The sequence below is a fragment of the Camelus bactrianus genome, chromosome 18 (assembly GCF_048773025.1).
Source record: "Camelus bactrianus isolate YW-2024 breed Bactrian camel chromosome 18, ASM4877302v1, whole genome shotgun sequence".
NCBI classification, from domain to species: Eukaryota; Metazoa; Chordata; class Mammalia; order Artiodactyla; family Camelidae; genus Camelus; species Camelus bactrianus.
In genome coordinates this window covers 40,904,372-40,916,896 of record NC_133556.1, presented here as the reverse complement: position 1 = coordinate 40,916,896, position 12,525 = coordinate 40,904,372, and the positions used below count along the sequence as shown (strand labels likewise).

Genomic DNA, 12,525 nt, shown 5'->3' with positions numbered 1-12,525 from the left:
CAATATTCACATGCTCAAGAGCTTTGGGTCCACGTGGTTTTGTTTCCCATACGCTAAGTGGATCAAAACACTGCGGGATTCTTTCTCTTTTGAGAGTATTTGTTTGTACTGAGTTTATCGGCTTTAATCACTTGTTGTGTCTCCCTTCAGTGTCCCTAGCAGTTGCCACTTCTTACTCCCTTCAGCAGCCTCCCTCCCAACATCTAGTCTAGGAAATCAGCTGTGATGAGGGGCCCTGGGGCAGTCACAGAAGATGAAACTAAGGCACAGAGAGGCGACATAATTTGCCTGAGAAGATCAGCTTCAAGCCCCAACACTGTGTGTCACGTCCCTCTGTTTAAAACTTATGCTAAACTAGTTAACTTTTTATAGATTATGGTTGTAAACAGATGAGGTATCAAAATACATACAAGGACACACATCAACTCTATGATGTTCATTAACTCCACTATTTTGTTTCTATTTATTTTATTTCTGTTAAAAAAAATTAGGAACCTCTGCAGTCAATATAGCAAAATGTTAATGGGTTTTAAATCCAGAATGTAGAGGCGTAAGTGTATCATTAATCATAATTATTTGTATGCTCACAAAATGATTTGACAGTCTCTCTCCCCTCCCGCTACTCGCTACTGGCTCTCACCTGAGCTCCCAGACCACACATCGAACAGTCTTTCACTTTACACACAGCTGAACTCATCAGTTTTCCCCCAGAGCTCCCTCTGCAGCTTTCCCTCCTCAGAGCACAGCAGGACCATCACTTACCTCATTAATCCACCCAGAAACCTGGGCCTAACTCCATCCTACCTTCACAGACATCATTCATCCTTTCATTTTTACCATCTAAACATGCCTAAAGTCTGTTCGTTTTTTCCCAGTGACTGTCCCACTGACTGTCCCACCGCTCAGGTGGAAGCCACCAACACTGCACACCTGGACTCACGAGTCTCCCAAGTGGCCCCACAGCCGCTCTCCCATACTAGACACAAGAGGGATATTGTCACTCCTGTGATTTTATGACTCTTTTCAAACCTACTGTTCTTAGAAGTAACTCCAAGTTTTTTACCTGGTAAAGGTGTTTGCCATGAAACTTTGAGCTCAGGAACGGCAGGACCCCCCTCCTTCTTGGCCCTCCCCTTTCCCCAAGGCCCAGCCCTCTCCCCCTCAGCCCCGCCCTCTGGCACAGCGCTGGCTCAGGAGGACCTGCTGAGCTACACCAGCCTGTATTCTAACCCTGGTCTTGAGTTCTTAGCAAACTGCTTCACTTATCCATACAAATCCAAGGTAGATTAGAAAGATTTTAGATGTTGAGCTAGACTATTGATTTGGGGATTTTGCACTAGCAACCTGCAAGTACATGTTCTAATGATTCTGTCTTCTTAAAACCACACCCAGGTTTTAGTAGTATTTGTGGAATGTCTTTGGAGTAAAAGGGACTGTACTTTAACAGACTATATGTTTTATAACATGAACAACACGGACAGGGTCACAAATGGAATCGCCTCACAAGTGACAGAAGACAGGTGAGAGGCACAAAGCAACAGGTCTTAAAGATGGTAAGAGGAAAGTTGTTTCGCCAACCCCCCAAAAATTCCTGAAAGAACCAAAAATTCTGAATTTTGAAAGTAAAAGGCTATCATATATAGAAATAAAATAAATGATCCTCTTCATCAGTGTTTCAAGATCTGACTCCAGATATTTTAGCAGGCCATACTGAATCCTAGCACAGAAAAATCAGATGGACTAGTGGTGAGTAAGTTCCAGGAAAACGGCAGCAATTCCTCCACTTGTGTAAAGACATACACTCACCTCACGTAGGTGAATGTAGAACGCATTCTGGAGAAATTTGGAAGCTTCCAGGGTCCGCTTCTGAATGGCAAGGACATGGACAGCTTGGGAGCATGCTTCTAACTCAGTCACCGGCATTCTTACACTGCAGGGGGAAAAGGAAGCCCTCAGTTGAGAGCAGAGATATTCCTGTCGTGTTTCCCAGGCCACGCCTCGGGGACTCAGTGCCCTGCAGCAGCCCGGCCCCAGGCGAGGACACGCAGCGCGGCCCACCCAAGCAGGAGGGGCACTGTGCTTGAGAAATCCCATCCCCGATGGGGGCAAGAGGGGCTGGTGGGGTTGAGTGAACCTATAAATGCCCACAGAAACATGTCTGCGTTCATTCAAGTGATACAAGCAAAAGTAGCAGGCTATTTAACAAAATTTCAATTTTCAGCAGAAATTTTGCCATTCTTTTCCACTTGTCCCCTGCACTCTGAGACAGGCTTAGGCTTTCTCACACCTGCAACTCTGAAGCAATAGTTGTGAAGTCATTTTAATTTGCTGCAAGTGTCCTCGCTCCCCGTGTCACTGTGTCTGTCCTCTCTTAACATAGTCGGATATCTTCCTGGATCTCTACCTGAGTTCCTTTCTCCTCCTCCTCAGATCCTGAGATAAAGGACAAGTGAAGACACATGACCAGAAAATGCACTGTGGACTTGACCGAAATCCACAGTGACCCCCTAGGTGAGTGTTGCCCACCCCTTACCTTCGATTCTCAAGGTTCTGCCCAGGGTGACATCCAGCCCAGAGAGGTGGCCCAATTAAAAGCTATGTGGCTTGGGCACGGGGACAGGTGCAGGAGCTGGTTCCGGGCCAGGCCCCTCCCCACGTCTGCTCCCCTCTCCCCCGAAGCCACGCTGCCAAGCACTCAGGCTCCGTGATCTGATGTCCTTCTCTTCTACTCTACTCCAAACCCTTTTCCTTTTCCTTTTTTCCCTAATTATCCCCAGCTGGAGTGATTTATCAATCGCAGTATCTAAAAAATTTCCTGCAGCCCAAAATGAGGTCTCCAGATATCAATGCCCATATGCTGGCTCCTGAAGAGAGCCGCTGGCTAGGGGGACCCTCACCAACACTCACGGGGCATCAGACATGTTCCAGGGTCGGCCACCCCCAACAAGAGTTTGCTGTGACCCCTATGCCCGCACAGCATCCCTGCTCAGAAAAATATAGTTGGCCAACTTATCGGTATTAAGGAGCAAAAATACAAAATTGCTCATGTTTCTTACTAAAATTATCTATGAAGCGGAAAAGGAAATTGTAATAGAAAAGAACAATTTTGACCCCATGTTAGGTCTGTTCCTTTGGCTTTAACCCTGTGCCCTGTTTTCTAGGCTCAGACTTGCTATCTCTGCACCATTTGTAAAACAAAGTTGCCTTTAGACTGAAATATCCAGGACAGCCTCTACTCCTGGCCGTGATCTTGAAGGATGCTAACTAATCTGCACTTATGTAGAGATGGCAAGTTGCAAACTAGAGAATAACTTTGTTTTATTTTTGGAGGTATTACAGGGGCAACTTGATTTGATCCACATGGACAGCTGCAAGAACAGCGGATTCAAAGGACAAGCAATTCAAACAACAAGAAGTTTCCAACAACCAACTGCAGCCCCGCACCTTTTTAGTATAAAAGGAGACTCAATTCTGACTTGGGGAAGATGGTTCTCCAGGACATCAGTCTGCCATCTTCTGGGTCTGCCAGCTTCGCAAATAAAGTCACTATTCCTTGCTCCAACACCTCATCTCCCAGTTTATTGGCCTGTCATTATTGAGCAGAATGAGTTTGGACTCGGTAACAAAATGACTGCATTGGAGGTAGTATGTCTCCACTCTTTCCTCGTTTCCAATATGTTACATGCACATTATTTATGATCTAGTGCAAATAATTCATCAAAGACAACCACAAAAAGAAACTATACTCACCCAGCTATCAACACTGAAGTCAAAACCTGTCAATTTTATATGCTGTTTAAGAACACAACCGAAAAACCTAACACAGGGAGTCGATGCCACGGAAATAAAATTATTTCTACCCCTTCAAAACTTTTTCTTTTCTTTTCTTTTCTATTTTATTTTGTTTTGCTTATTGAAAAGAAAATAAAAGTCAAATCATTTTATTTCACGTATTTTTGTTATAGTTACATACTTTAAATACTACAAAAAGGCTTAATTTGCAGTAAAAAATTGTTCATATATTAGTATAAAGATATATACACAATCAATGGGGATTAGGAAAGGAATGGACATTTACTAAAAATCCACTGCAATCCAGTCTTTTACAAGCATATCATGGAATATAAGCTCTATTATCCAGGGAGCCTCACCCACATTCTCACTACTGAGTCCCTTAGTAATCAACCACTAAGTCACCAGCACAGAACCATGTGATCAGTATTTTAGGAATAAATGAGGGAATTAGCTCATTCAATTCTAAAACAAAAACCCTAAAATAAATACTGAACTTATTTACAGATAAAGAAAATTTGTCCCCAAAAAAGTAAAGTTTCTTCCTCATGGTCACAAAGCTAATAACTGGTAAAGGTAAGATTTGAACTCATCTGCCTGATTCTAAAAACTAAAGTGGAAATCCCATTCGACTGGGGAGTGTCCAGCTGCACAGCCTATCACCCTATCTTTGTTCAGAGCTGGCCTTAGACAGCCTGAGACAGCACCCTATTCCTGTGGAACTCGAGGGCAAATGATAACAATAAGGATTTTATATCCAGCAGTTTCTTAGATCTCTTGTATATAAAGTGTCAGCAGGTCAGCAGAAAATCTCTGGGAAACATGAGTGGGTCCAGAACTTTTTGCTGATTAGAAACTCAATCTATCAGGATAGAGTGACCTTCCCATGAGAGGCCACATGGACATAAACTAAAGGCAGCTGAACAATGGAAACTAGCAAGACCCCGGAACTCAAGCAAGGATCCCTGCCATCCCCCACCCAGTTGCCTCTTCATCCGCGTGGACATGAAGACAGAAGACCCGGGTTCTTGTCCAAGTTACACTATCATGGATTCTCACCCATAAAAAGGTACGACTCTATGCTGTCGTAAGTCCTTTCCAACTCAATTATGATGACACCAATATCTCAGCAGAATATCTATGTCTCCACTTCCCCTCTTCTAATAGGAGTCTATTTCTGTGGACACAAAGCAGAAATCCAATTTAAAAAAGCATGCAAGAAGCCAGGCGAATTTCTGCTTAAGAGACTTTGCTCTCACCCTCAGTGAATGAAAACTCAGAAAAAGTGGTCCTTCTCCCTCAGCAAATGGGAGGTAGCCTGATTGTGTGTGTGTGTGTGTGTGTGTATGTAAATCAAATATAATCATGTCTGGGACGTGTACAGATTATTTTTAATTTCACTGTAATTTCATGGGGATGAGCCAACATTTAAAGTAATTTGAATGTAGTGTTCTGAGACAGACTCAGTCTCTTTTGGTGGAGGAGGTGAAAGGGGAGAGTAAAGGAGGAAAGAGGTAAATGAAGCAAAGAAATAAGAATACTGCTAGGGAAAGGCAAGAAGTTAATTTTGTTCCTCATTGCATCACATACAAATTAGGGACTGGCTTTCCCCCGATGTCTTATCGAGCACTGAGTTGCAGAAGAAGAGGTGACAGCCCATTTCTCACTGAGATTGTGACTGTACGTGGCATCTTATAGACACAAATCATTTACCCTGATCAAACACTCTAGCAGCAGGCTGTAATTCTCCTGTTTTGAGAGACAAGAAAACAGGAGTTCAAAGCGGGTAGATAACTTGACAAAAGTCAGAGGACCAGTAAACAAGAGAGGATGAATTCAAACTCAGATCTGAATGCAGAGTCTCATCTTCCCACTCCCAGGGCTGGAAAATCCTTAACACACAGGCTCCCCAGCTCCCCTGCAGTGTTCCTGGCACCAAGCATTTCCCATTGTAATGGTCTCCAGTTCTCACAGACACAGTGCTCTGTGCAGCCAATGACCTTGATCAGACCTTGATCATCTACCTGCCACGTCAACCAGGCTTCACCATACAGGCAGGAAAGCTGGCTTTCAAGTGCATACAAAGCCACCCTTGGTCTAACCTGGGCTCTTCTGTGGCTTCTCCAGCCTAAAGGCAGCCATGAAAGTGCTCACAGTTTGTTCGTGAGCCACACTTCCTCTCTCCATCTGTGTCCCCACCTATACTACTTAGCTATGAACATTTTGAGAATCTTGGAAAAAAATTTTAAAAAACAGAAAAGAAAGGATTCTGGAACAAGTACTTAATACTTACAATATTAAATGACAAGTTACAAAGTGAGTATTGACAACTGAATCTTCCTTTCTAAATGCCAGTTTTAAGCATTTAAAAATATAATAGCAAAAAATTCTCACTTACAAAATTAACAAAAACATAAACAATAATCTGGAATAATTTCAAAAATAATGCCCATATTCTAAATGGAGGAACTTCAGGACTGTACTGAGGGTTAAAGTAAGAGTTATGAATGTAGAGAAATAAACATATTGCATGGAGAAAAGCAGTTTTGTAAAGATGTAAGTTCTCCTAAGAATAATTCAAAACTTACTAAAAAATCCCATGAAAATTCCAATCTGATTTTTTTTAACTTGAACAAAATATTTTGGAATTCTTCAGGAATAATAAAGTCATAATACTTGACAAGAAAATTTGGGATGGAAGAAAAGAATCAAAAAAAATCAGACTGCCAGTTATTAAATAAATTTTTACAACATGTAAGATATCGTGCTGGAGTAAGGAAAGGAGATTGACAGAAGGGAACCATGAGCTCAAAACAGACTCTAGTGTATGTAAGTATTTTGTACAGGTGGGATTTCAAATCAAAGAGAAAATTATGAATTCGATAATTGTCCTGGGACAGAGAATCACCTGGAAAGAATAAATTCTACTCCTGTCATAATGACCACAAGATAAATTGCAGATAGCGATGTAAATATTAAAAAGTACTAGTAACAGCAAATACAACACTTTGCTCTTATTAACTCAACTTCTCCTCACTATAACATGTACTATTATAATCTCCATCTTAGAGATTAAAAAAACCTACAGAAGAGATTTATTCCATTATAAGAGAGTATTTCTAAGAATAATGTCAAAGATAAAACCCATAAGGAAGACATTTACTATCCTAAGAATAGTTTGAGCCACAACAAAAATCAGAAAACTTCCTGAACAAAATGAAAGGAAAGAAATGACAAGAAAAAGCTCTGTGATACATGTTGATGAATTCACGAAGTTAATTTTCATAACATACAAAAAGCTGTCACAAAGCAACAAGAAGCTCCCTCACTTAAATGTGGGCAAAGGACAAAAGGAATCATTCATTTTAAAAAAGTCAAATGGCTAATGAGTGAAAAATGCTCAAAACTTCACTGGTCATCAAATGCAAACAAAAACAATGAAAAAGCACTTTTGTTTATCATATTGGCAAATATTTTTAAGATATTCTAGCTAGTGTCCATCTGTGGGAGAACAAATCATGAGCGACTTTTTCAGAGGATGACATATCAATGGATTTGTAAGCTCTGAAAAACGTACATACACACTGACTCAACTCCACTTCTAGGAATCGTTTCCTTTAGGAAAAAAAAATCAATCCAAAAAGATGTACCCATCAGGGCATTTACACAGCACTGTTTACAAAGGTGGGAAGAAAAACTGAAGTGAAATCATATCCAGCGATAGAGAATTGGTTACATAAGTAATTGTGCATTTTTTCATTCCCCAATGGAGAAGGAATTTCTAGTCACTTGAAAGGAGTCTGTGATGAATGTAAATGTCACATCCAGGGACTAAATTTCCAGAAGCCTTAACTAAAGGAATACACATACAAGATCACAGGAATGTCTGTACAAGAAGGATGCAACTCAAACATTCTTTCGGACAGTGGAAAATGGAGAAAACTTAACTGTCCGCCATCAAGACAATGATGCGGTAAATGAAGGTGAGCTGCGGGCGCTGACGGAGCCGGCGTTTCGCCGTGGTCCAGGGCCTTGTCCACAGCACTCTCCCACCAAATGTGTCCGTGGACAAGAGACGACACCCGCACATCAGGAGACCCCTCCAATCTATCTGAAAGGGCCGGGTGAGTCTGGAGTGGGAGGAAGTCCATGATATACCCCTGAGTGAATAAAGCGAGCTGCAGAAAAACATATAGTATGGTCTCATTTTTAAAAAAGCATATATACACACACCTATACATTGATTTCTCATATGTGTATATATATGTATCTCATAGGCATAAAGGTCATGAAATATATATACCAAATTTTCAACAGCTTTTTCTCTCAGGAAATAATGGGAAGGGAGTTAGGGGCCTTCCTGTACCACCACAGTCCTCTTTTCAGTATTTCAGTTAAGTATACCTGGAATTTAAAAGTTTATTTAAGACCGAAGTAAAATGGACCATGCCTCCATAAGACAGAATGCTACACTGGTCTTTAAAAATCATGCCAGGGGAGATAGAATATTGTAGAAAAACATGTAATAAGTCGAATGGAAAATGGAGGTCTCCGAACAGTAAACAGGGACAGAGTGCTCATTGGTTTTTATGACAGAGATGATACACACTAATGAAAAGAACAGAAAATAAATGTTAAATTGTTAATTATTATCTCTGAGTAGAGGGACAAGGATAGAATCTTTTGCCCCTTTTTTCAGGCATATTATATTAAATGCACATTATTTTTCATCTGAAAAAAGCATTTTTAGACGTGTAGTACCACGCAGTGGGGAATAATACATGAATACTTACAGAAACAAGTAACTAGGAGACACCGCAGCCGCGCCACACAATGTAGAACGGGCAATCCTGATTAACACCGCTCAGTTACATAAGGATCCACAAAGTGAGAGCACCTGCTGTAACAGGGCGTGGTCCCCTTCTATTTGTCAGTTGTGTCTTCAGGGCTGAGGCAGTTCTGAGCACGGCCAGGGTCAGTTCCGGTGTCTGGATGGATGCTACTGGAGGTGAGGGCACCTGCAAGCAAAAAGGAAGAACAGAAACAATCCTCTGCCTTTTCTGTCTTGTTTCTTTGTTACTTTAAAAGACAGGCATAAATAAGATAAACTGTGTATCTCCCCTACTGAAATTTCAGTAATGAAACCGTTTATAAAGGCTTCAGAGCTTATATTATGTCTATAACTGTCTTTTCAACAAAGAATCATATTTATTAAATGTTAATTGACTCAGTTAATTAACTCCCTGTTGAAACATTCAAGTAAAGAACATGAAAGGCCTTACGTAAAAGAACCACACCTGCAGTGACTAGCTCAGCTGTCTTGACGGCAATGCAGTCAGCCCCCACCATCCCGTGGCCCTGAGCTCCTGATGCTGGTAAGAGAGCACGCTGCCGCCTCAGATGGAGAGATACTCTGAAAGCATTTTTTGAACTCTACAGTACTGACAAAACATAACTGAGAAATCCCAGGCTCCTTTGAAGCTGTCATTTTTGGTTTCTGGCCAACCCCAGTCAATGAGCAGAACCACCCCATTCCCGAGTCATGGTACTCACGTGGGAAGAAATTTTGTAGAAATTTCCAGGTACAGAATATAACCATCTATATGTAGAACTCTGACAAAAGAAAAGATGAAATACTCTGATTTTGGAAGACACTCAAAATATTCTCCTAAGCCTTAGTAGCTGGAAAGGTGGGGCTTCTCCTCAGCCACTTATTTAATTCACAGCCAGTGAGCATCTCCCACAAACCCTGTTAACCTGTGTCTGCTGGGAGCCTCAGGCACACTCTTGCTGTCGATCTTATAAGTCACAGGGCAGACGCGTGTCTCTCATGCCTGCCACCCTCACACAGGCTCGCCTCCTAGCCTCACTGTCTGAACTTGGCCCCATTTTCTCACCTGTTTATTTGGTATCTGTTCTTCTGTAAGCTGCCTGAAATGCTTTTTGGAACAAGTCAGAAGAATGAGTGGGTAGAGAAATGGACAGTTGGACAGGTGAGAGGTGGGCAGACAGACAGAGAGACTCCAAGAAAAGGGGAACAAAGAAAATTCCCTATGCAGAACCCTCTTCTAGTCAGGGAAGAAAACCGCCACGGAGACGTGTGAAGAGGCAGGTGGCTTAGGGCTTTTTCCTGGATTCCATGAAAAGTCCCACCAAGAGAGGGTAGAACTATAAATGATAAAAGAAAAAAGCATGCATGCTTGAAAAATATATCTACAATATGTACTTTCTAAAGAATAGATTCAAATCAGCAGGGCCCAATTACACAATCCTTGGGTATTTACAGAAATGAGAATCCCATCTCCAAACCACAAGGCATCCCTTCGGAGCACTGAGAGTCTACACGGGGCTGTTATAAAGCCTTCACCACAAAAGCTATGCTCTCCTTCACTTACGAGGAACGAGCAGCTGTGCTCGGGCTGCCCACGCGCATCATTTGCACCCTACAGCATCTCTATGGGGGAGGGACGCCTAGCAAGCCCCATCTCTGCAGGACAGAAAACAAGCCCGGGAGAGGCTAAGCCGACCTACCAGTTCTCCATCTCACAGGACTGGTCACTCCAGAGCAGGACTCGAACTCGTACCCACGTTTGTAATCACGGTACTACCGTGCTTTGTGTGCTTTTTGTGTGAATAATACATTTGTTTCTGGCATGAAAGTATATTTAATAAATGATCGGTTGTCCTGTCTATCTCATTTGCTCACAATCAATCTTTATAGTGTTGAATTGTACTCTTTTTCAGTGGAGAAAGGAACGGAACGAGCGGGTGTTAGAATGAGGTGGGGCTCCATTCTTTATCTGTTACCTCATCTCATCCAAGTCCCCAACCAGGGAGAAGGAGCAAATGTTTTCTTCATCTTTTAAAGAGAGGGCTCCACTGATGGTGACTTAACTCCAAAACCAAGTCTGGGGAAAGGGCACATTCAGCAGCCAGAGCATTATCACCTGTAGGAAGGCAAAAACAGCTCACGGGAGGGCTCAGTGGGTCACCCTGATTTAATTTCAATCGATAAAACAATAATGCACTCTAAAAATACTAGCATGCAATGGATTGGCTCTTTCTTGACATCTAGCAAGTTTCCACAGCCCACATGTAAAATTATCGTGAACCAGTGAAAGGAAGTGTCTACAGGCAAGGAAAATCAATGCCACAGGTAAACTGAAACCCAGGCTGGAGGAAAGGAAGAGAAAGGGCATAGTAAAGAAGTGGGGAAAGGCTGGGGGAAAATAATCATCACACGGACTCTCAAGCATCATCCAACAAGCATATAATCATTCGAGAGAGAGAGTTACTGAGGTCCTATTCTGTGCAAGATTGTAGAGCGGGTGAAGCAAGAGCGCAGCGACCATGGTGGCAGCAAGTGGAGGGGCTCAAATACACTTCTGATCCCGGTACGTGGCACACTTGTCCTCAGTATAAAGGCAAAAAAAAAAAAAAAAAAGTAAAATAACTCTGTAAACTCAAAGCATTGTTAAAAAAAATTAAACAATACCTAAATATCTGGACAGACCACGCACATTGCTGGATCAGAAGACAGCGCTCTTGGAATGGCAGTGCTCCCCAGAACGATCCGTATATTCAACGTGGTCTCGATCACAATCCCTGCGGTCTCCTCTGCAGAAACTGACTAGCTGCTGCTACAATTCATATGGGAATTCGAGGGTCTCAGTAACCAAAACGTACTTGAAAAAGAAGAACAATGTGAGAGGACTTCTAATTCTCAATTTCAAACCTTACAACTGTATGTCTAGGTGAGATTAGAGGCCATTTTAAGTTATTAATGTGTTTATTCGTATTTTCTAAATTCTCTACAATGAATATAACTGTTACAATAAGAAAAATAAAAAGTAAGGTATCTTTTAAAACATGCACACCGATTCATTCATTGGGAAAAAAATATTTTAACTATAAAGAGGTAACCAAATATCTAGTGAAAAAGGACTACTTAAAAACAAGTGTGTATTTACATTTTTCATAAATTGAAAACTGAAAAGCACAAACACATCAAGTTTCTAGGGAGATCGATGCAACATATTAATAGTTATTTTCAAAAATTCTAATTAAACAATGAAAACTCAAGAAAGGGAAAATCGCGATTGACAGCCAAATGCAAACACATGGAGAGCAAAGGCCTAGAAATCACAGTTCCTTTAACTCTGATACTAACTCAATAGAAGAGGAAATTCCTCCCTGTGGGGACAGTGGAATCCCATACATAAGACAGGATACACAGTACAAACTACACTAGAATCTGGGGTGATATTCTTAGAAGAATTCTAAAGTTACAACATTGCTGAAAAACTATAAAAACACTGAAAGACAGATTAAAACACACAGTCATATATATTATATAGAAACATATGAAGTCTGCTCCCATGTTGCATAGAAATACAAACATATATGTTCATTTATGGTCACTGAATATTTTATCCCAGGTAGAATATTTCAACTAAAACAAATAATCAATAATACACACCTCTTGTCAAATCTACTTGATAAGGTACTCTGCTATGTAACCATAATGTGTCAAAGATAGATCTAAAATTAGTGGAAAAGATCTTTGTATGGTTTCTTGAACTCTTCTCAAAATTCCAAGCTTAATTTTAAAATAGATCTGAGCAGTATTTCTATATTAACTTTTCCCTTGTGAAATGAAGAGCACAGTCTGTTGTCAAAATTCTGTCCTTACAATGATTCACGAGCACTGTATTTTAACAAACCTGCTGGACA

The 12,525-nt window shown here is 41.2% G+C and overlaps 1 long non-coding RNA gene across 1 annotated transcript in view; it reads right to left on the bottom strand.

Annotated features, from left to right (window-relative positions):
* Positions 1–1,787: 1,787 nt before the first annotated feature.
* The window catches only part of LOC141573947 (uncharacterized), a 61,654-nt gene continuing 50,916 nt past the window's right edge, over positions 1,788–12,525 (bottom strand). The window contains exons 15-19 of the long non-coding RNA XR_012500449.1: positions 11,288–11,477; positions 10,600–10,739; positions 9,346–9,405; positions 8,586–8,810; positions 1,788–1,930 (exon numbers count right to left, since the gene is read on the bottom strand). This is a non-coding gene — a long non-coding RNA (uncharacterized LOC141573947). The remainder of the gene's footprint in view (positions 1,931–8,585; positions 8,811–9,345; positions 9,406–10,599; positions 10,740–11,287; positions 11,478–12,525) is intronic.